The 26152-nt window shown below is 41.4% G+C and overlaps 1 protein-coding gene across 1 annotated transcript in view; it reads left to right on the forward strand.

Moving 5' to 3' along the window:
- nfasca (neurofascin homolog (chicken) a) overlaps positions 1-26152 on the forward strand; it is a 190223-nt gene that overhangs the window by 76004 nt on the left and 88067 nt on the right. Inside the window, 1 exon segment of the mRNA XM_079683681.1 lies at positions 20081-20152. The gene's annotated coding sequence lies outside the window, so the exon portion shown is untranslated.

Below are 26152 nucleotides of genomic sequence, written 5' to 3' on the forward strand. Positions count from 1 at the left end.
CACACACACATCCCATAATGGACGTAATGTCATTTACAGCACTCACACACACACACACACACACACACACACACACACACACACACACACACACACACACACACACACACACACACACACACACACACACACACACACACACACACACACACACACACACACACACACACACACACTCTTTGATAATGGCAAAACAAAGCTCCAGCCTCACACTCCCGCTGGGGATGGTCTCCCAATCCAACTCCACATCTGTAGCCCTCCTTACCCCCCATCATATCTCCCTCCCCCATCCTCCCCCCACCTCCTTCCCTCCTACTCTTTTGAGCTGTTGCTAAGGAGCCCTGGTGACCAGGGAGTTTTCTGATTGGATGAGGAGGAATGGAGTCAGAGGAGAGGAGAAAATAGGAAGTTTAAAGGAGAATGCTGTGTGTGTGTGTGTGTGTGTGTGTGTGTGTGTGTGTGTGTGTGTGTGTGTGTGTGTGTGTGTGTGTGTGTGTGTGTGCTTATGGGGGGGTCGCTGGAGGGGCGATGGAGCAGAAGTGAGATCCAGATGTGCTAATTAGGTGCCGTGTCGAACCCACATCAACCCGGGGTGATGGAGGAATAGATGGGATGTAGGGATTGATGGAGGGATGGAGAAATGATAACAGGAGTGGAGAAGAATGAGGAATAAAGGAGTGATAAACTGAGTGGAAAACACACGGGACAGGTGTGAAGTGATACGAGACGGAGTTATGAAACAGGTTAAAAAAGAAAGAGTGAAGAGTGATTGAACGTAGCATTAACAGACAAATAAACAACGATCAGATATGATGAGATCATGCTGGCACAGAGAACAAAAGAACAACAGAGAGAGAGAGAGAGAGAGAGAGAGAGAGATCATTTATTATTTTGGAACAAAGGAACTTAAACTGGACCGAAACGTACACACATATTCTGGTATTACTATATATGTGAGGGCTGGCAAATGTTCTAACTAAACTCAATCTAATCCTAAACCCAAACATGTATCACAAAGAACCATACACTTCTGTTTCCACGTGTTCTCACTTTTCAGAACCGCTGTCTGTATAAAGCATGTTACCTTTTCAATACACCATCATTGGCTCAGTCTTGTTGAAGGACAAATTAATCAGAGAGGATAGGTGTTCTATTAGAGACCATCAGGTTATTTTGGCTTCATGTTTCCCCTGATATTGACATATTACTAGTTTCTTAACCATAGATCCAGAAGCATAGCTAAACCACACTCTATTGGCTATAACCATGGTCGTATAGCCGTAGCCATATAAGCACACTGTAGTTGCTTTGCAGGAATTTGTGACAAACACATTAACAAAGTAAGCATCGTATTTTAGTTTTTATGTTGTTTCTGATCGTTCACAAACATTGTCAGTGAACGTGATGTATTTTTCCAGACTAATATCAAAAATCACATTCAAGTGGCAAAAGAGACAACCATCAACTCCTGTATTCCTCAACGTGATTTAATTCATGGCGACATTTTATTTATGCTGACCTGCTGTGTTTAGCTCAGACCCGTCCAGACTCACCCTGAGCTTCAAAATGATTTGTCAGGCGATATCAGTGTCCATTTTGTCCTCTTTGTTTGTAAGGACATTCAGTCCTCATCAAATAGAAGCACACACAGACACACACACATATTGTAGGTGGCAGGGAGGATTCAGCCTTAATAAGCCCTTCCAGTCCTGTCAGAAGCTCTGGCTGAGTGCTCAGAACCGGCCTAACATTTATTTAACCTACAGCTGGCCGCAGCCTCTCCTCTGCTGCCGTGCACACTCACTGACTCACTGATGGCCCTGTTGTGTGGAATGGAAGCTAAAAACTGCACAATACAAAGAGCATCATTGCATATGGTAGAAATACGGCAAAGGTCCCATTAAAATAAAAGGACATCAGTCAGGTTAAATCATGCTTCAGTACAGCATGGTAAGCTCAACATGCTGCTTTTGTTCTTGGTTTCTTTAAGCTGTATTGGAAAGCCTGTTACCGGCCGATGAACACATTTGGGAGGCTGCCAGCTCCCAGTGGGTGGGGGGGGGGTCTTCACTGTGAACAGTGTGCCTGGAGGGATCACTAAATAGCCTCTTTGTATGTCATGAATACGTGATGTCTTGACAAAGGTGAGGGGACGTCTTTAGTGTGATTTGGATATCAGCAGGAGGTCTTCAATATTTCAGATGAGGTAAGGAGGAGGAGGGTTCTTTGTTTATAGAGACACACCAAGCAGAAGCTGTCAGGAAGCCTTGAAGCAGACAGATCAGGTTCTGTTTTTCTTATGCTTTTGATCTTTTTAAAACGGTCTGCAAGTGGATGAACACAAATTACTGTTAAATAGTCCAGTAGCTTCTGTCACACACATTCATGTGAGGACAGATGAGAGGCAACATCTGAGATTATGTGGAGGACTAAATTCAATGTCCTGACTTCTTGCTTATTCTACTTGTGTCCTTAGGAAAACAGCAGTGATGATACAACATGTATTGCACTACACACATCTTGATATTTTAGATGATAATACAATATATATGTTCTCATAGGAAAGCAGCAATTCAGTAATTTCACTGGGAGCCAGTCCAGCGAGGGAGTGGTGTTTATGCTTTCATCTGGGTAATAAACCTGGGCAGATAGCATGTCCCTCCAGCTCTATTTTCTCTTCTTTCCTCACAGTCTGCTTAAGCTAAAACCACACAAACAATTATATGTTTTTATGTTTTTATTGAACACACCATGTAAACATTCACAGTGCAGGGTGGAAAAAGTATGTGAACCATTGGATTTAATAACTGGTTGACCCTCCTTTGGCAGCAATAACCTCAACCAAACGTTTCCTATAGTTGCGTATCAGACCTGCACAACGGTCAGGAGGAATTTTGGACCATTCTTCTTTACAAAACTGTTTCAGTTCAGCAATATTCTTGGGATGTCTGGTGTGAATCGCTGTCTTGAGGTCATGCCACAGCATCTCAATTGGGTTGAGGTCAGGACTCTGACTGGGCCACTCCAGAAGGCGTATTTTCTTCTGTTGAAGCCATTCTGTTGTTGATTTACTTCTGTGCTTTGGGTCGTTGTCCTGTTGCATCACCCATCTTCTGTTGAGCTTCAATTGGTGGACAGATGGCCTTAAGCTCTCCAGCAAAATGTCTTGATAAACTTGAGAATTCATTTTTCCGTCGATGATGGCAATCTGTCCAGGCCCTGAGGCAGCAAAGCAGCCCCAAACCATGATGCTCCCTCCACCATACTTCACAGTTGGGATGAGGTTTTAATGTTGGTGTGCTGTGCCTTTTTTTCTCCACACATAGCGTTGTGTGTTCCTTCCAAACAACTCAACTTTGGTTTCATCTGTCCACAGAATATTTTGCCAGTAGTGCTGTGGAACATCCAGGTGCTCTTTTGCAAATGTCAAACGTGCAGCAATGTTTTTTCTGGACAGCAGTGGCTTCCTCCATGTTATGACCAACTTATGCAGAAATCCAGGTAATTCCAAAGGGTTCACATACTTTTTCTTGCAACTGTAACTGTATTAGGTTAGTTGAAAGCAATAATATCAACCTAATATTTTGTATTTAAACTGGATATTATTGCTTTCAACTAACCTAATACAGTTGTGTGAAATCAGTTGAAATACATTTAATTAAAGGGTTTCAGTTCTTCAGAGCACATTATAGTTGCTGTTTCTTTCTCTTTGACCTCCTCTTCTTCTCTTCTCCAGCCCAGCTCTGTTTCTGCTCTCTGCTCTTATCTGTTGTCAGCACCTCTTTCCCTCTCTCCTCTCCTCTCCTCTCCTCACCCAGCCTCCCTCCCTCTCTGTCTGCCTGCCCCCTGCATCCGGTCTTTGGGGGGTGATGGGTGGAAACCGACAGAGGGTATCAGACTGATTGGGTCTCCCCGCCTCTTGTCCTTTCTGTTCAGACAGTATGAGCTGCAGAGGATTGGGATGGCTTGAGATAACGTGGTCTTGTGTGCTCTGCTTTTTTTTCTTTTGTGAAGTCTTATTGCTAGTTAAAACTAATAAAGCAGTGGTATTGTGGATATGGCTAGCTAGATAGCATCATGGGAAATACATGCTGATGACAGGCTAGGCCAGGGGTCGGCAACCCGCGGCTCTCGAGCCGCATGCGGCTCTTTAATTAAGTCCTCTGCTCTGGCTCCCTTGAGCTTAGATAAAAATAAGAAGGAAATAAAATAAAAGTATTTATAGGACTATTTATATTTTGTTGCATGGTTGAACATTTTTCGTATCTTGTATTTTGAGGTGATACTGTGACACATAAATAAAAAACAAAACGGCTTTAATTAGGTCAACTAAAATATTCGTCACATCCTGCTACGGTCCCGTGCAAGCGCCTTTTCTTGCAGGCGAATAACCTAACCCCCGGCTCGATGAGCGAACTATAGATAAATCAAAGAAAAGAAAAGTATGGGAGGAACACAGGATTTAATTCTGCGAGGACAGAGTTATCTGCTTTCACAGCAAACGATGCTGGTTTACCGGTATGTTTGATATGTGGAGAGAAGTTGTCAAAGGTGCTGCAGCCTTTACGTATTGGAGGAACGGGAGAGGAAGACAGCTGACGATCTTCAGTCATAATTCAATCAGTTAACTCTTTTTAGGGTACAGCTATATGTTCTATTTCGTCCCTACGGACCGCCAGAGGCGGTACTTTTAGCACTGGATATGTCCATCGCGTGCATGCGCCGTACGAGTACCAATAACAACAAAGTCACCTGTGACCCACGTGACACCGGCTATATCAGCCAGTGTCATCAGAGGATCTGTTCCTTTTTATCTTCTCGCTGCGCGAGAGTACCGTGGCTACAATATTGTAGCCTACAGTGTTCAGTTGGAACGTTTGGTTTAAGGATTTCTCTGCATCCAGCTGGCTGCGTGCAGCTTCCCGACTGATCCAGTCGGAGCCGCGGGGTTACCCGTCCTCCAGGAGCTGTGGCCGGCTGCGCAGAAAACTTCAACAGACAGGTTGGTGTCGGCTTTGTCGGTGACGGTGTTCCGGATTAACTTGTTTCCCGATCAACTTGTTTCCCGATCAACTCGTTTCAGTGGGGTGCGTAGCTTTAGACTGAAATACACATTTCGATCGCTTTCTTCTGTCGTTTACATACATCTTTTGGTATATTTGGCTTCTTAGGAACACGTTGATGCACATCCAGTGCCAGTGTGTGAGGTTGTGATTACGATGGCGATATCCGGACGCGAACAGCGAGGACTACAACTAAACAAACGAGTTGCTCGAATAAATCATTTAAACCAGCTATTGTTGCCAGACTTATTACGGAATATCGTTGTTAATGTCCAAGTCCATCTGTGTATACCTTCAGACAGCCTCCAAGTGAAGCACACGGTGTTAATCACAGTTTGAAAGCAGCATGGAGAAGTCTTCATCTGTGTTAAACTGTGATCCTCCCAGGGAACTGGGACCCGCCCACGTTAAAATGTGACCCGCCCAGGTTAAATTGTGTTACGATTTCTGTGGCTATCTTCCAGCGATCATGTTTAATATGAAAGACTACCCACACATGTATCCCTTATAAAAACGGTATTGTGCAGCACTCATCCAGATAACATGTGACTGTTACCTCGTTTTGCAAAGATAGCAGCAGCAATGTCATTGGGGATATTTAGACTTTAAAATGAGAGTTGGTGTCGGCAAACAATATTACGAATCCTCTATTCAAACATAATATTCAATGTGCATCGACATGAAAATAACAAAAAAGTTCATGCTGGACTCAAACCCGAGTCCCAACAGTAAAAGTCAATCACGCCCTGCGCGTTATGAGTGCGCCACGAATCATCACGTCCTAACAAATCACCACAGCTCATTTTGTTACATTAACATCGTCAACAAGTTCTAGAAAAATGCAACCCGACATCATATTGATAATAATATATGATACAAATGTAAGACTGACAACAACAATAGTTAGTAAAGGATTTATTGATGTGAATGTTTTGAACAGTGAATACTTATTGTAAATCGCTTTGGATAAAAGCGTCAGCTAAATGCAATGTAATGTAATGTGATGTAACAGGCATCAACACAGCGACTTGATTTATTGTTCTCTGGTGATCTGTTAGGACGTGTTGAATGGAGAAGTCTTCATCTGTTTTAAACCGATCCTCCCAGGGAACTGGGACCCGCCCAGGTTAAACTGTGACCCGCCCAGGTTAAACTGTTACGATTTCTGTGTTAAGTGTTCACTGTTCAAAACATTCACGTCAATAAATCCTTTACAAACTATTATTGTTGTCAGTCTTACATTTGTATCATATATTATTATTAATATGCTGTTGAGTCGATTTTATACCCGTTTATACTTTCATACGGTCTGTTAGTGAAACATACAATTGAACAACAGGTGTACAGACTTAATTAATTAATTAATTTGCGCATGGGTCCAGTCTATATAAATTGGATTAACATTTCGCCATGTTATGAGGTTAGTGAGGAGATAGAGAGATACAGAGATACAGAGATACAGATATAGAGGGATAGAGACAGATAGATAGATAGCGAGATACAGATATAGAGAGATAGAGAGATAGATAGAGCCAAAATATTATATTGTACAGCATAATGTTGCATGGCAAATATCACGAAACACATGGCCTGATTTGCATATTGGAAGTTAATGTTTGCACTAGAACACATTTATATGTAAAATTAACACTTATCACAACATAATGTGGGCTCGCAGGCTGATAAACTAGGATATCTGATCTCTGTGGGTCTTAATGAGGCTTGATACAGACCTCAGTCAGTATACTATTTCTAAGCAAATCAAATGCCTACTATAATATGTATATTATATGGCTTAAAGTGTACATACATTCGCTCACATTATAAATGATGGTCGGGTTGCATTTTTCTAGAACTTGTTGACAATGTTAATGTAACAAATTGAGCTGTGGTGATTTGTTAGGACGTGATGATTCGTGGCGCACTTATAACGCGCAGGGCATGATTGATTTTTACTGTTGGGACTCGGGTTTGAGTCCAGCATGAACTTTTTTTTTATTTTTATGTCGATGCACATTGAATATTATGTTTGAATAGAGGATTCGTAATATTGTTTGCCGACACCAACATTCATGACCAAGCAACATTTTAAAGTCTAAATATCCCCAATGACATTTCTGCTGCTATCTTTGCAAAACGAGGTAACAGTCACATGTTATCTGGATGAGTGCTGCGCAATACCGTTTTTATAAGGGATACATGTGTGGGTAGTCTTTCATATTAAACATGATCGCTGGTAGATAGCCACAGAAATCGTAACACAATTTAACCTGGGCGGGTCACATTTTAACGTGGGCGGGTCTCAGTTCCCTGGGAGTATCCTATAATGAATAAAGTTGGGACCAACATAGGTTTTGAAAAGGAGAAGAAAATTCCGAGATGGAAATTGGGAAAGGCTAATTGGGATGCTTTCCAAGTTGTAAGTACAAATAGATGTAAAGCACTTCAAGAGGAAAATGATGATGATATAAATAAATTGAATGAGGAGCTCGTTAAGGTTATCATACATTCAGCTAAAGAAACAATTCCGGAAGTTGAAGGAGTTAGGTGCACCAAGAGTGTACCCTGGTGGAATGGGGAATGTAACAAATCCATTAAAGACAGAAATAAAGTATTCAGACAACTCAATCAACTCCATTCTCAGGAAGCTTTGAATCAGTATAAAAGGGCCCAGGCTATAGTAAGGAGGACGATACGAACGCAAAAACGCACTTTTTGGAGGCAATATTGAAATAGTATTGGAAGAGAAGTACAGCTTGCAGATGTTTGGGGCATGATTAGGAGAATGGGGGGAGTTCGAAGGAATTATGAGTTGCCAGTTTTGAGCAGAGGGGACATAATATCTGTCACAAACTTAGGAAAGGCGGAACTTCTAGCTCAGACATTTAAGAAAGTTCATAGTTCAGATAACCTTACAGAGGAAGCCAGACAGTGCAGAGATAATACATTAATGGAAAACCCGAGAATATTGGATAGAATAGAAGTGTTAGGGGATCAGGTGGACCTGCATTTTAGTATGTTTGAGTTGAGAAGAGCAATTATTAGTGCTCGTCAAACCACTCCTGGGAAAGATGGTGTTTGCTATAAAATGTTGGAATATATGACCGATAACTCTCTAGTCATTGTGTTAAGGTTGTTTAATAGGGTGTGGGATTCTGGCCAACTTCCTTCGGTTTGGAAACAAGCGATAATAGTGCCCATACTAAAGCCAGGGAAAGACCCTTCAGATCCATCTAGCTACAGACCTATTGCCCTTACATCGCATTTATGTAAAATCATGGAAAGAATGGTTACAGAAAGGTTGACATATATCTTAGAAAGTAAAGCTCTGTTATCACCATATCAAAGTGGGTTCCGTAGGGGTCGGAATACAATGGATTCTATATTGTGCTGAGAATCAGACATCAGGAAAGCACAGACCAACAAGGAAGTAGTGATTGCAGTCTTTTTTGATATTGAAAAGGCTTATGACATGCCCTGGAAGGAAGGACTACTAATCAAGTTAAAATCATTGGGAATTGGTGGTAAAGCATATAATTGGGTTAAGCATTTTTTACGGGACAGGAAAATACAAGTAAGAGTAGGTGCAGAATATTCAAGTGTGTATGATGTGGAAAATGGTACTCCGCAAGGTAGTGTATGTAGTCCGTTCTTGTTCAATATAATGATACATGACATTTTTAATCAAGTTCATCCAAGTGTGGGAAAATCTTTGTATGCAGATGATGGGGCTTTGTGGGCAAAAGGCCGCAATGTAGCACATGTTGGAAAGAAAATACAAGCTGCAATAGTTGAAGTGGAGAAATGGTCAAATAAATGGGGATTCAAACTGTCAGTAGCTAAGACGCAAGTCATTTGTTTTACAAAACGGCATAAAATTGCTCCTGTATCATTAAAATTGTATGAGCAACCTCTTGAACAGGTAAATACAATAAGATTTCTTGGTGTTTGGTTTGATGGAAAGCTAACGTGGAGCAATCATATAGGAAAAGTTCAAACTAAATGTAAAAAGGTCAACAATGTACTTCGGTGTTTGGTGGGACAGGAGTGGGGAGCGAGTAGGTCATCACTACTGAACATATATTGGGCACTCATGAGACCTGTATTGGATTATGGGTGTATAGCGTTCATGGCAGCAGCAGAATCAAACCTTAAAAAACTGGATGTCCTACAAGCTCAGGCCCTGAGAATTTGTAGTGGAGCTTTTAAAACATCTCCAGTATCAGCAATACAGGTAGAAATGGGAGAAATGCCTTTAAGGATAAGAAGAGTAAAGTTAATGTTGGCATACTGGGTAAACCTTCAGGGGCATGGTGATAGTCATCCAGCGAAAAGTATTTTGAAAGACTGCTGGGAGCACAATGAGTCACATTTAACAAGTTTTGGATGGATTTGCATGTTAAAGCGGCAAGTATAGGATTGAATCAAATACAGAATTGCCCTACAGTTGCAATCTCGTCCATTCCACCCTGGTTATTCCCATTGCCAAGTGTAGACCTCAATATACAAAAAGAGTTGAAGGAAAATAAAGAAATACCAGTATGGCGCATAGTCCGGAATTATTTTGCAAGATATCACACAGACTCAACAATCATATTTACAGATGGCTCCAAAGATCCAGAGACAGGGCGTGCTGGGGCAGCAGTTTATATCCCAGTGAGTAATACACATATCAAGAAAAGGGTAACAGACCATCTGTTAGTATACACCACAGAGTTGTTGGCATTGGTATTGGCATTGGAATGGATAGAGGAGAAAGAAATACATAATACTGTAATTGCATCTGACAGCTATTCAGCTTTATCGAGTCTACGATCAGGCAGATCTTCATCTAGAATGGACATAATAAATGAAATATTTCTAATTTTGTATAAAATGCAAATCAAAGGAATAGCAACTCGTTTCATCTGGGTTCCTGCTCATGTTGGTGTGCAGGGTAATGAACAGGTGGATATTCTGGCCAAACAAACACTCAGAATTACGAATATAGACATTGAAGTTCCGCTCAGCAAAGCGGAGGTTAAAACATTCATACATATATATGCGCAAACAACATGGCAAGATCATTGGGACCTTAGTGACACAGGAAGACATCTTTATAACATTCAAAGGTATGTGGGTGATGGAAGGAAGGTGGGGTTTAAAAGAAGGGAGGAAAATGTCATTTCTCGGATGAGAATAGGTCACACAGGTCTCAATCATACATTAAGGGTAATAGGAAAGCATCCAACCGGAAAGTGTACACACTGTAGCCAGCCAGAAACTGTTGAGCATGTTTTACTGCTTTGCAGGAAATATAGTATTCAGAGGAATGTGCTTTTCCAAACACTGAAGAAAGCAAAATACATTGACTTTTCGCTATCAGGGTTGTTAGGGAAAACATCAGGCAATATGTATTGTGAGCTTATTACGTTTCTTAGAGAAATTGATACATTTAAAATAATCTAGAGTTTTGGTTTTATTTATTTTTGTTTGTTTTATTTTGTTTATTGTTTTCTGCATAGTCTCTTGTCCATACTCCAGTCCAGTTGGTGGCGGTAATGCACCTAAAATTTGGTTTGCCAACCGCCAATAAACACTAAAGAAGAAGAAGAAGAAGAAGTTCCCTGGGAGGATCACAGTTTAACACAGATGAAGACTTCTCCACGCTGCTTTCAAACTGTGAGTAAACACTGTGTGCTTCACTTGGAGGCTGTCTGAAGGTATACACAGATGGACTTGGACATTAACAACGATATTCCGTAATGAGTCTGGCAACAATAGCTGGTTTAAATGATTTATTCGAGCAACTCGTTTGTCTTGTTGTAGTCCTCGCTGTCCGCGTCCGGATATCGCCATCGTAGCCTAATCACAACCTCACACACTGGTACTGGATGTGCATCACCGTGCTCCTAAGAAGTGAAGTATTATTTGAATTATTTGAAGGATTAAAGTAACGTGTTATGGCAGGAAAGTTCAATCTGGTATATTCATTTTAATGTCACCTTATATAGAATGTGTGTTAAACTTGTGATCTCTGCATTGAGTGACTTCTGCCTAGCAGATACCAAGAAGAGGCCCCTAGGGTCTCTCTGTTAATTATCAATAGTCCTTGCAATTAACAGGGGAATTCCCAGATACATTTTCAGATAATGTAGTTAAAGTCTTGTAGAATTAATGTTTATCTCCTACACATCCTGCAGGCCTTGAGACTTGGGTCACCCAGCAGTAACCAAGATAAACGTCCTTTTGAGCTTATCAATAAAATGTATTCATTCCTAGTAAGCTGACTTTGGGGTGAAGGGAAGTTCAGGGAAGCCATTAAGCCACAAGAACAATTAAACTTCTGTTAATCAACCAAAACTCATGACTTTCAGGGGACAGGACATTCGGACCTATAACAAGGGTCACTTCATAGAGAATATGTGTGTGTATTCCTTACTGTGATCATATGTCCTGTATAATCATTTATCAACTATTCCTGTATTGGTGTTTTATTTGATTCCTCTGCTTTTATTCTTTCATATGTGGGTACTGGAGGGCTACAAACATTGTGGAGAAATTAGCTTAAACATGTTTTATTACTCAATAGGAAATGGAAGCAGCTTTTATGACAGGGACGAGAGAGCTGGGGGAGGGGACATTCTTCTTGAGATTTTCAGCATGTCAAATGATCAGGGAAATCTACTTGTTTTAAATAGATGTGTGTGGTTGATTACTTTGTATTAATAATAACAGTATGTGTAAAGGAAGCTGGAAATATGCAATGTGAAACCTTTTATTTGAAATAAAGATTCTGCAGGGAATATTCTTAAAGAACAATAGCTCAAGTGTCTGGAAGAGTTGCAGGCTAAATGAGTGTGCGGTACTTTTTAACTGCTTGAGATCAGAGCTGATGTATTCCTCTTGTTATTATTGTTTGAGATTAAGGTAACTCACATGTGTTATTTGTATAATCCAACTATAAAAAACGATATCTTAAAACTATCTTTATAAAATGCCAAAAGTATGTGAAACTTGCAAGGAGGGGTTTGTTATCTCGAATGTAAGGGTCGCCTCTGGCTCGCGCTGATTGGCTGTCTTTTCTAAGTGGAGGACCCCTCGGGGGGGGGGGGGGGGGGCAGCCGCATAGCTCCTCCTGGGGTTTTGGATATAAGCCTATGTTTTCTTTAGACCAGCCTCTTCTTTTCTTCAAACTGACCAGATCCGTGAGATTGGAGGAAGAGCAGGAAGTACTTCCTTTGTATTTGTATTGTTACTTTTTATCATTAAAACAAGATTATTGTTTAACTTGCATTCTGGTGTTTCTTAATCCCTTCCTTTTTACGAATTTACCCAGTTTACCAAACGACACGCGGAGACGAGGTTGGTTTTAAACATCCTCCAAATCTCCAACAGAAGCCAAATATACCAAAAGATGTATGTAAACGACAGAAGAAAGCGATCGAAATGTGTATTTCAGTCGAAAGCCACGCACCCCACTGAAACGAGTTGATCGGGAAACAAGTTGATCGGGAAACCAGTTAATCCGGAACACCAGCAGTGTTTCCACTCCCTCTCCCAGCTAGGTTGTCCTGATTTCTGTCTTGGTTGCTACCTGGCTTGAACTTTCTGGTGACTGCAGCGTTTCCGCCCCCTCTCCCAGGAGTTGCCCTTGTTGCGCTCTCTGTACTTTTCTTCGTTCCTCGTTGTCGTGTCCTCTTGTTTAGCTAGTTAGCAGTAGCGCGGCGCTGGCTCAGCCTAACTGTGACCTGCCCGGTCAGCCACTTTGGCTGACGCTTGAGGTAAGCACCGGATTACCCGTACTGTTTTTTCTTTAGAAGACAGTTTCCTTAGCTTGTGGCTCGCTTTTTTATTCAACCAGTGAAGGCAGTGTTTTCACCCCCGCTCCTGGTAAGAGTGTTTCTTGAGTGTGAGCAGCAGCCGGCTGGATAGCTGCCCTGTTTAGCTTCCTTATTTGGTAGCTCTGTGCTTCGTTTACTCAGCTAGGTGAAGGCAGTGCTCTCGCTCCCCGCTCCCTCTGGTAGTAACGCGGGTGTAGGACATTACACCCCTCTTTATGTCCGGCGAGTAGGAGCAGGGCTCTACTTTGGCCAGATCTGGCATCCCGACCCTCACCGCCTTCAGCTCTGGGCTTGGCCTCTGCGGGGCCCAACCCACTGTTGAGCGTTTTTACGGCATCTGTCAGGGAAACTATCCTGAATGCCAGAGAACCATCCACTCGAGCACAGTACGAGTGCAAATGGAAGCTCTTCTCCCACTGGTGTTTGGGTAAGGCTGAGCATCCGGGGCATTGCTCTGTGGCCACCATTCTGGAGTTCCTGCAGTCCCTTCTGGATAGTGGTAGTTCTCACTCCACTTTGAAGGTATATATGGCTGCTATCTCTGCCCAACATGTCGGGGTCGCTCCCAAAAGGTGAGGGACCTGAAAGGACAGCTAAATGCACAGCAGTCCATTTTCACCAGGCCCAACAACAAGAGCAAGGCTGCTACCATAGCATCTTATCGTGTCAGTCACGTTCTTGCGAAACACATGAAGTCTTTCAAAGACGGCAAAGTTGTAAAAGAAGCATTCCTGGAGGCTGACAGTAAAAATAACAGTAGCATTTCAACAGGTTTTTGATATGATAAAAACTCAAGTTAGATACCTTGATTAATCAGCTGTAAGTTTTAGTTTGTTTGAACTTATTCATTATAATTATTGTACAAAATGGTATAAGAATGCAAACTTAAATTGATTATAGTCTATTATGAATTCAGGTTAGGAAACTAGTGTTGCTTGCATCCTATTTTAAAGGCATTTATTTTTATACTCTACTAAAATGCAACAAAAAATTGTAATTTTGTCTTTTTTATTGCACTTTGGCAGCAGATTCCTGTGTAGCTTCAGATCTGAGTTGTCTTATTAGTAAGCCTAATTTATACTTTTGTAGCAATACTATTTTTATATAATGGCAAAGAAAGGGTTCAGAGTCTTTTCTTTTTTTCCTGTGTCATATGTGGCAGCACTGTTCAATGTCTCTTGAAAACATTACCCAATGTAGTATGTGACGTGTGAATAAACTCCAACTCTGTATCAACAACACTGTTGTGTAACTTCAGTTAAATACTTGTATGTGTGTAGATTAGAAAGAGGTAAGATAAAGGATCTGCTGTATTTTATGAAGCATTAATCGTACAAAGGTCAGTTTTATACAAGTAGAATTGTGTATTTACCTGGAGGCTGTCAGTAATGGCTACACCTCTCTATTTGGACTTGTATTTCTCGGCAGACTGGCAACTTTAAAAGTAGCTCTCGGTTCAAAAAAGGTTGAGCACCCCTGGTATAAGTCATCCAGTGCTAAAGCACCGCCTGTTGCGGTCAGTAGGGATGAAATAGAACGATAGTTACGTCTGTAACTACGGTTCTATGAGTCCCGGATGACCGCCAGAGTTTCCTGTCACTCAGAATTATTGTGTGCTCTCGAGAAGATTCTGGGAACAGATCCTCTGATGACACTGGCTGATATAGCCGGTGTCACGTGGGTCACAGGTGACTTTGTTGTTATTGGTACTCGTACGGCGCATGCGCGCTATGGACATATCCAGTGCTAAAGCACCGCCTCTGGTGGTCATCCGGGACTCATAGAACCGTAGTTACAGACGTAACTATCGTTTTATTTCATTCAAAGTGGGCCCATTTGAATTACATTCATGTTCTTCAAATGTTCAGAGGACTCCCCAAGTGATGTGTTGATTTATTTGAAAATAGTCCTGTGTATTTTTTTTTATTCTCCTTATAACAGTTGTTTGTTTATTATTAGAGGTAAACAGTTTTATATAATGTAATAAATAATAAATGCAAAAAAACTGTAGTTTTTGTCTATGATGTAACAATATAACTTTATAAGCTATCAAGCTATCAAATATGTTTTGCGGCTCCAGACAAAAACAATTGGTGGAAAAGGGGGCAAAATGGCTCTTTTGGTCAAAAAGGTTGCAGAGCCCTGGGCTAGGCTGATACACAGTTCATTACTGATTTTGATCTTTGATTAAAAGCTGGCATCTGATATGATACATATGATGCAATGACTGATTTGAAATGTAATGTTGGCTCATCTCATGGAGCTGTTTGTAGCCTCACACAGTAGTGTGGTTTTTGAATGTGCAATCATAAACTGTAGACCATTTTCCATGAAGGATACTTGAACTAGGCATAACTGGATAAGCACAGATGTGAAAAATAACCTTTGTGTTGGGTCTGTTCCATTGAGGTGGACCATAAAGCACAATGTCTGATGTGAGATAGGTCCAACATAACTCAACATTTACTTTCCATTTGCTCTGAATGAAATTACAAAAAGAAATAGTTCTGTAATTGCTCTTTAGAACATAGTTTATCAACATCATTTACCTTCCAAAATGCTTTGTTTAAAGCCGGAATGCAATCAGTTTGTAAATAGGTTACAGTGTTACTGTTATGTCTCTGTATTGTGTTGCAGAGGCTTCTACTAAAGTTAGCATGCTGACTGACTAGCGTCTACTGAAGATATCTATAACACCCGAAGATAGCTTTAAAGCTTTGGAGTGCAATACACAATATGAAAAATACATTACAATACATTATTGATATGCCAAACTACTATGACTCAAATATAAATATAGGAAAACATACTTTTTGAATCTTTGATGACTGTAAAGGGTAAAGAAACATTTGGGGTTAAATTGACTACTTTTGTTAGGGAACCTTCATCGTCATGGTTACAGAAACACCCACTAAGTTAATGGCTAAATTGTGTAGATAGTAGAATAATGTCAGAACAAACAAAGGTCTGCTGTGTTGAGGTTTTATGTGTATATGTTATATGTATTAAGAACACTGGTTACTAGTTCCCTATATGGTAACAAGTACACTTCAGGAGCTGAGTTCTTGGTCAGTCAGAAAGCAGCTGCATGTGAGAAGATTTATGCTTATTCCTCAAAACTATGTTGTTCACAAAACAAAGGTCTGTACTGAGCAGTGTTGCTATTTTTATCTTGAGAATTGTGAATATGTACAGTATGACTATTGTAATCACTGCTAGTATATCCTCTTACAAATTAGTAATCTGTACCCTTAGGCTGATAATGCTTGCATGCAATTGAATCCCCCAAATGTGACATTAGCATGCTCTGCAAGTCATTTCTTTATTATAATTCCAGCATACTGTGCTACAGAAGAAGCAGTCTGAATGCTGCTGAGTTTCAAGGATACATTTCAGTGTTTTTCAAAGTTTTTAAACCTAAAGGAAGTAACCTTCTGTCGGAAAGACTGAGTACTTGGACGTCTTTTTGTCAGATATTCTGATTAGAAGCACAGATTTAGTCCATGTATTTGACTCAAACGACTTTGCATTTTTCTCCTGCTCTCTCTTTGTTTCATCTCTCCTCTCTGGCTTGACTCACTCCCGAACATCATTTTAATTCTTTATCAGCTCTCTTTCTCTTTGTCCCATCACTCTCTCTCTCCCTCTTGCTCTTTTATTTTCGGTCTTAACTAGAGAACCTGCTCGGCTGCTCCTCACTTTGTTTCCTCTCCCACTCTCTGTCCCTCCATTTGCTCTTTCTTTCCCTTTCAATTTAAAGTAGGTCATTCTGCAACATGGAGCTACAGCTCCTGCCAAGCATGACATCCACATACACACATGTATTGCCTGGCAACCGCGTACTCATCCCCACACCCCCAATCATCCTCCATCCTCATTTCCTCCCTCTTACCTTCCCTGGAGGTGGTGCAGGGCTGGGTGTGCAATCTGACTCCGCTGTGTTTTGTCCCCGCTCTGCTCCAATACAGCACAGTCTGTCCAGGAAGGAGGCTTCATTTCATGCACAAATATAACTCTTTATTAATGCCTATCGATGTCCAGTAGAAGGGAAGTCTTGCTTAATCGCATCTAAATGGAAATAAAGCATGTTTTAGAGGTGAGATGTAGAAGGTAGGGTTGGATTAGTTTAAATGACTCCTACTATGATTAACATATTGACCATGAGAGGAGTGATCTACATGTGACAGCAGGGTCGGTTTTTGGCATAGGCGACATTTAGGGCGCCAGATCTGGGGAGGCTCTGCGCTGGCAGTTCTGGGAGGGATTTTTTTTTTTTTGACCGTTGGTGCTCATCCTCATTTTTGGCCTTGATGTAACGATATTCATAATTAAGTAAATGTAACACCCTTTTCACCCCGGCTACACTTTTCATTTGCCCTGTACGATGGGCGCTGTAAGTGATGAAAATGGGGGATGTTGGCTTATCAGGCGCCTGCAGCTCACAGCCAAAGTGTGAGTGAGCGTGGGAGTGAGCGAGTGAGAAGGGGGGGCGCACTGGTACCGGCGCTGTTGTTATTAGAATCTGGTGCTAGCTGCTATAACGGATATTAGAAGAAGATGTTTCTACAATAATGTGGAGGGAGAATCCTCTCCAGTCAGACTGAGAGGCTGATAACTACAGCTCTGAGTGTTTAGATAATTCACTTTAGTCTCGCCTAGGGCATCAAATGGTCTAGAACCGGCCCTGTGTGACAGCTTGATGCTTTAGAAAGGAAATTGCTGATGATTTATCGGCAATCAACATATAAAGAAATGGTGATTGAACCCAAAACCTTAAAATATGTATTTGTTACGACCCGTCCACACGGCGGCGTGCGTTGAAGCTTCAACGCTTCTGCCCATTCACTTTAAATGGGGTGACGTCACGCTTTGCCGAACTGCATTGTGGGAGCGTCGTTTCGCTTTGCTCGCTTCAAAAGTTGAGCAATGTTCAACTTTTAAAGCTTTGACGGAAGCGTCAGACAATCAAATCATATGCGAGTACAAGCTCTAGCCAATCAAACCGCGTGCTTGTGTGTCTGGGGCGGGAGATTCATGTGATTGGTTGTTGATCGAGCTTCAGACACGCCCACCGGAAAGCTTCAACCCACGCCTTTGCGTGGACGCTGCGTTACAGTGTAATAAACTGTAATGAACAAACAGTGAAATGTAGGAACAACATCATCAAAATACGTCTGTGCTGAATATTGAATCTATTTTCACAAATAATACTTCTAATGACATTGCAGATGAACATGATGCCAGCATCCCCATTATTTCCTAATGAGCCCACCAGAGGGCTCTTTATGTCAACCCCTTTAGAGATCATATACACTGAGGAAGTGATGTCATTATTATAGACATTTCCCCCTAACCTCTTTAGCATGTGACCCGTGACCTTCCAGTGTCAGCATGAGCTATTTATTGCCATGTCTTCAAAATGTGTGTGTGCGTATGTGTGTCACAGTAATGAACGGGGGTTCAAAGGCCATAGCTAGAGGGTGAGGAGTGGAGTCGGGATGTATGGGCGTGGGAGGTAATATGCATGTATAGATACGTAATAAACACACACACACACACACACACACACACACACACACACACACACACACACACACACACACACACACACACACACACACACACACACACACACACACACACACACACACACACACACACACACACACACCTCTGGGACAGTCATTAGTGAATTGGTGAGTGCTAGACCTGTTTTAGATCAGGGAATAGCAGGTGATATCAAAGTGCCCCCCCTTCCTCCCCCACACACACACATGTTCACTAACACACACACTCTGTATTGTCCCATGAGGCTGTTGAAAGTAGCTCAGAGAGGACAGTCTGAAGCTGGCGAAGGTTCAATAAAACTGGGGCCATTTCCACTCAACTGCACATCACATACTCTTTCCTTTAACCGGGCAGTCAAACATTTTGTGATGGGGTCAGGTGCTGCTGCAACCCGAGCTGACAGGGAGAGTCTCTGTGTGTTCTGTATGTCAGAGATTACACAGCGCTGTCTCCTCCTCCAGTGTCATACTACTACTGTGCCCTTTGGCAACGCACTTAACCCAGTTAAACATTTCTCTCCCAGATGTTCATTATATACCATACTGTAAACAAGGGGGGGGCTCTAAACACATTACATTAACTTTACATTCGAAGTCTTAGGCCAGTCGTAGGGCAGAACTGGGAGTGACGTCACATCCTAGTTGACTGTGTTACAGTAGCACAGGTCGGAAAAAGTAGTTAGCCGTGTTTACAGCTTTAGCAGTACCGGGTTAGCCATGGTTAGCCATACCGGTTGATAAGCTTGCTTTGTAAATCGTAGCAACATATCCACAGATGGAACATGAACAGTACCATACAGTATGTACAGTTGATTTAATGTGACGAAAATAATACAGAAGTACTCAACATTTTATATTATCAAAGTGTTGTTTTAATGTTCATATGCGGAGACTTCATTTTGTATCCATATCTGTGAGTTTCCAAGTAAGAATTCCGACCTCACCTTAGTTAAAATGTCTGACTGGGAACTCGGATAATCCCACCTCCCAGTTCGACTGGGACACACCATCATAGCAGAATAAATTCAATTTCAATCATTTCAACGGCAAAAAAAGACTGTATTGCAGTCTTATCCACAGACCTCAAGGCAGACTGTGTGTGTTACTTGCAAGTGTAAGTGTGTAGAGCAATAGCAACACCGACAAGAAGGACAAAAAGAAAGAGAGAAAGGCATCCTGTGATGCTCAGGGCAGCGGCTGGAGTTCAGACGCTCTTTCAAAGCACAGACACACACTGTAGCTGAAGAAACAACACAGCTGCAGACAGCCCTGAGGTGTGTGTGTGTGTGTGTGTGTCTCTCTGTGTGTGTGTCTATGTGCTGTCTATTCTACTGTATTTCCTGCTTCCTTCTGCACTCAGACTTAATTAGCAGTCAGCACATCTGAAAGAGATCTTCTATTTGATTTATTATCTCTTCGCACACCAAACTTGTACTAATAGAGCTGCAAACCCTGTCAATTGGTCCAGTCAGAGGGACCATAGATAGTGCTTATTTGGAATAATATAAGCCCCTGTTGAGCTATGGTGTGATGCTTTCTGATGAAAGTGATGAAGTTGTAATGTGTTTTCTCAAGAGGGTTGAAGAGGTGGTTACATTGTTAATCTGTTATCTTTGTGTCTCATCAGGTCTGTGAAGGGGTCACACAACAGAGTGGGTGGAAAGACAGAAGCACAGTGTCCACATCAGTAAATCCTCACGTAAGTCAATGTTTCTGTTAAACAGTGCTGCATGTGAGACACGAGTACAAGAATACACAGTGTAGACTTCTACTGAACACTGCCTTGGCATGACAGGAGAAAACAGAACAAAGGACAGGACAGTCACCATGAGTCAGTGGTATCTGTTGGGGAAACTTCTGAAGCAATAGGAGTCAGGACTCAGAGAGAGACGCGAGGAGAGCTGCAGCTTTGATGGCAAACACTGATGGTTTATTTGGAGCACAATGAATTCTGAAGACACCTCCTGTAGCTCCAGGTTTTAACTAGTTCAGAGTGTAATAATCAACATTCTTCAATAGATAGACTAAACAGCTGAGGACACTGAATCACATTTGTTGTTGCTTATGGCTCGGGGTCATCTACACGCCGAGAAGGATGTGTTCCAGGTGTCCCACAACAATAACTATCTCTGACCGAGAGTTGCCCGGTCACAAACTGGTAACAACAACAAAATGCTTGGGCAGCCACTCCTTAAAGGAGATAACGGCTGCTCAAGGGTTAGGGCATCTGCGTCAGTGGGCGAAAGGTAAACATGTATACAGAATTATTCCCTGACAGTTCCTTAAACTACAATAAAGAGTAGTGTTGTTAAGCCTGATTGCTGGACGATTAAGGATATTAACGTTATCTGTGATAACAGTAGAAATATCTTATTATTCAATACCTTATAATCTGAAAATATTAATGTATTTATTTTGTTTAGTACGAAAGTGTAATCTGATCTGACAAAAATATATTAATCACCACTATGAGGTCTGGTCATTGGAAATACAAAAACAATCATTAATTGTACATCTGTAAACATCTGGTCATTCAATTCAAATGTTATCTTTGTACGAGAGCTGGAAGAACATGTCCTCCTGACTCGTTCTCCTCTCTTTATGACACAGAGTGTCTGGTGTGTAAAGGCATCCTGATACTGCAGATTAGCACTGAGGTGCTGATTGGCTCAAACTCTTCTTCATCAGAGCGCCATATTTCAACCCCCCTCCCCCAATTGCTTTGCTTTTGTGTGGCTCATTCAGTGAGCACTGTAGTTGATCCCCCAGTGAAATGGAGGCTCCTCTGCCTGCATTCCTTCTGCTATCTGCTTGAGAGCAGTGCAACTGCGTATTCCAAGTGGCGCATCCAGGTGTCCCCCCTGTGATGGGAGAGGTTAGGAAGAAGCCCTCGCTCGTCCTGCAGGGTTGTCTGCTTGAGCCCACCGAGCAGAAAGATGAAGAAGCATCCCATCTCCTCAGAAAGTTGAAGAGTAGAATCCTCTCATCTCAAACAACCTCGTGCTTCCTTGCCCGTGGCTGGGGGTGCCCTCTGCAGCCGGAGAGTGTGACCCTCTCTCTCTGACCCTTGGCCTTGAGCTGTCCTAGTTATTGGGTTCACACTTGATAGGGATGTTTTCCTGAGTGCAGACAACTCAAAGTAATGGATTAGCACATTATCATTTAATTACAAAAATAGGATAGGCCCCCCAGAATTATTTGGGAGCTTTCCTGACACATATATTATCATACATTGAAGGTTTGTGTTAGTCAAGAATCATACTCATCAGTCCAAAGCAGAGAAATTGTATTGTAAGTTAAAGGTAAGCTAGTCCCTGTGGATATAACCCCTTCTCAATTATTCTAAATGTTATATTAATTCAACATTTACCTTTTGATAACATATTATTTTATCAGAAATACATTTTCTCTTCCATAAAACATAGGTTTGAGAAATAAATTACCTAATATAAAATAAATTACTCAATATAATTGACTCTTCACATGTATACAGAATTATTCCCTGACAGTATCTACAAAAAAAGCTCAGGTTATTCTAGTTACAAAGTTACTCACAAAAAATAAGGGCACAAAGCCTAAAACAACCTGGTTTATCACACAGGACCACAGAAAGGTGGATTTGGAGGACAGAACCAAGGTACTGCTGAGACCCAGCACTATGGGCCCCTGCAGTTTGAAGATCCTCACAGGACAGAGTGCAACCTCTCACACAAAACACACAAAACAATATACACATGTCAGAGTTCGGCCAGGGCAGTAAAGCTTGCCATCTGACAAGTCAATTCCATGAAGATTAGCCCAATTCTGGCAACAGTGTTTTCACCTCTCCTCACATCTGCTCTGATTTATCATATCATAAAAGCATTTGTCACCTGAAGATTACCGCCTAAGAACATATTTTCCTTCAACATTTCATAATTTCATTAGGCTTTTCTGTTGTTTTTCTCTGACTGAGTTTTACTTTAAAATTTGGGAAAAGTTTTTCTCGAAAAATAGGCGATAACGTCACTTCCGTACTAAATGGTCTTGAAACTGCTGATTCATATATTGCTTGATATAGTTGAAGTCAGTGGTGTAGTCTACTTTTTTGTAGTGGGTATACTGTAATAATTGTATTCATCCATCCTAGAGCGACGCATCGCGGAGCGACATCTGTCTCGAAGCAACACCTCATGAACACCATCACACTTACTAATGCATAGACTAGTCTTGAGACTGGTTATGTGTTATTAACATGTCAATGTATTATAAGCATTTTTATGTGACTTTTAACTGCCAGTGAAATTAACAATAAAAAAATAAAAGAATGAACAATGATGGAAAAAGCCAACTTATCTTCTAGGGTTGAACAATTAATCGACATTTTTATCAAAATCTCAATATGGCCTACTGCAAACACAGTCTCTGACACAGCTCTCACCAAATTTCCAACTAAATCCTGTCCACCCTTCTCCGTGAGCTCCTGGGCTATTGTGTGTGCTCTGGACGTCTCATGTCGTCTAATCTTGTTTCTCAAAGAGGCCAAAGATGTTGATCTGCTTGAATCTGAGGACTGGATCTTAAAGTGCACCCACTCCTCAGACATAGACACTCGTTGTTCTGTGAGGACACCTACTGATTTTGTAGCGCTGCAAAGGAAATAAACAAAACCATGACTAATTAGCATAATAAGTTTTTACCAATAACAACTGCAGAAAAGAGCCAAGATTTACTCAAAAATATTTAATAAACTGCTTACAATATTTACATTATGGCTAACAAATGCATGAAAAGCAGATAAAAGGAGAAAAATGTTCCACTTTTTCAATAGCTAATTATTTGACAACTACTGATAACTAACATATAGTAATGTAATGGTGCAAATGTTTTAAATGCACTTTTAACATGACCATGAATTAACTCTCATTTGCATAGTCATTGACTTTTTGAATTTCTGTTGTTTAGATCAGCTTTCCTTTGCATGTGTGCTGACATTTCCCTAACTTTCTGTCCCTCCACCCCAACCAAGGATGCCTGTTCTTAAATTCCATAGCCTAACTTTCAGTCCACAAGGCTGGCCAGGAGCTCTCATCTGTGTCCAAAACAAGGAGATAATATAAACATTGTGTTCTGTTTATGACTGCACACACACGCACGCACGCACGCACGCACGCACGCACGCACGCACACACACACACACACACACACACACACACACACACACACACACACACACACACACACACACACACACACACTATCTCGCTCCCTTTCTCTTCCATTGATCCACCACACTAACGTTGATCAAATTAGCTAGCAAGTTAGCTAGTTAGCTACTGTTACGTTAATCATAACCATGCTAATTTCACTTACTGGGTAAATTTGCGGTAGCGCCGGACTCGTTCTCTGTCACCTTTAGGACAGCCGCCTGACCTGGCTCTTCTTCTGTACTGGTAATAGGGGAAAACTTCGGAAAACATTAAAATATTGTCGTCTGTTTTCGTTTCATGTTTGCTTCCTGTTTAGCGCTCCGCGAACTTGAATGATGGAAGGATCAAATTCTGATAACGTTAGAGAAACGTGGGGTTTGTCAGAGCCGAACAAAGTGTGTTGCTGTTGCTTAGCAACAGGCCAAAGGCGACGGAAGCCCCAGACGTCCAAAAGTATTAACACAGAAGGGGGCGAAAGCGTGAAAGTGAAGTCATAAAATGATGTTGTTACGTATCATCGCTCATTTTTAAGAGGGCATACGGAAATCACTGGCATTTTCTAGTGGGTATACGGCGTATACCAGCGTATCACGTAGACTACACCACTGGTTGAAGTAATACTTAGTTAACCTATTCTACACCGCACCCCCGATACCGGGGGCAAAAACGCGTCATCTGCAGGAAACAGCGTCTGAGGGCATCTTAATATTCAATAAACAGCAAATGTTTTATTTCCATGTAACGGGAAGAAACTCAGCTAACTGATCTTTTTTTTTTTTTTAAACCCACAAAGCTAACGATCTGCCTCTGAATTAGCCACGAGCGAAAAAAATGCTAACGCATTACTGCACAGAAACTCACTCATAACACCCATAACAGAACTCGCGAAGATATTAACAAGAACAGACATCAAAACATGTGGCGCTAGAAACTGCAAAATGGCTCACTTTTGTCGTTGTCTGGTGAAAAGTGGTCTTCAATGGCATTAAAACGATAAAAACGCTGCTGAAGTTAATCCATAGATTAATCCAATGTGTCTGTGTCCCTTTGAAATGATTTCTGATAATCCATGAGCAATAAATCTGCTTTTCCGTTTCCAGATGTCAGAGCGAGAGATAGGTTTGGGAGGCGTGTGGCGCAGTGGACTTGTGCGTTGGTGTTCGAAGCAGGGGGTCACAGGTTCAAACCCCAATGCAGTCAGCATGTTGTTGTGTCCCTGGGCAAGACACTTCACCCCAAATTGCTCCTGTGGGGATTGCCCACACTATTGATTATGTAAGTCGCTTTGGATAAAAGCGTCTAACAAGTAACATGTAATGTAATGTTTGCTCTGATGCAAACCTGCATGCGCAAAGCCCCCACCTTTTTTTGTTAACATGTGTGTGTATGGGGAAATTCCCCTTCGATTCCATTGGCTGTAACGGTCAGAAAGAGATGTCAATCACCAAAATCGACCAATGGGTTCCAGAGAAACGGTAAAACCCCCATTTCCACCCAAATCCCCTCAGAGGTGGATTTGTTTTGCTAAACCTCTCTAAAAAGGTCAAATGTCACTTGTTTTGCATCAATCTTGATACAGGGTACTTAGTATATGTTGTACTTTGGATTCCTAAAGCTTTTAGTCTACCTTACCATCATCCAAGGGTGGTTTTCACTATAAGTAAAACAAACAAATTTCGACGGACACTATAATTTAAAATGTTTTACTATGTTCAATCTGAATATTCTTTAAAATAAAAAACATCTGTATTGATTCTGAATTTTTCTACATCCAACTCACAGGTTTATCATTACTTTGAGAAAAAAGATTATTAATTTAACCCTTTTAGACGTGTAGTTATGGTCATTTGTTCTGAAAATATCATTTTCGAGCCTGAGACCTGAAAAACAGGCTCAGTGCTTAACAGGTTAAAGAGCAACTTCCAGGTTAAAGACACCTGTGAATAAATGTGTAGGAAAATGATGAATACACTAGATTTTCAAAAATATATACATAAATATACACTACAGTGACATCTGGCGTCGTTTTTGTAAGACATTTTTACTTCCGCATCAAAAAAGCGTGACCTCCCGCGTGTGACGTAACAAAGGGGAAACAAGGGGGAGAGCGGCCGGTGTAACGTATTAATAAACATGGATCCCAATGCTTGTTTCGACACAGAAGACACAGAAGAAGTTGAACATGTATATTCGAATGCATATGATGGACCACAACCTTATAATTATGAGCCTGCTAGGCGTCCAAGAGACCAGGAGCAGCCAAGGATTAGAAGAAATAATGGCCATCGGAGAGAAATTGAGCTGTGGTGTGAGGAGAACCAGTGGTGAACTGGGCAGCTATCTTGGTGAGTGATCGGCGTTAGCTACAGAATGTTAGCTAACGTCACATCACAAAATTGTAAAGTTAGCTTTCATATATCAGGCTATAACTAAAGTAGCATTGATAATATAGTAACGTTACTGGCAGGACTGTTGATACTGATCCATAACAGAAATTAATGCGCAAGTAT

This window comes from Notothenia rossii (assembly GCF_949606895.1).
Source record: "Notothenia rossii genome assembly, chromosome: 5".
NCBI classification, from domain to species: Eukaryota; Metazoa; Chordata; class Actinopteri; order Perciformes; family Nototheniidae; genus Notothenia; species Notothenia rossii.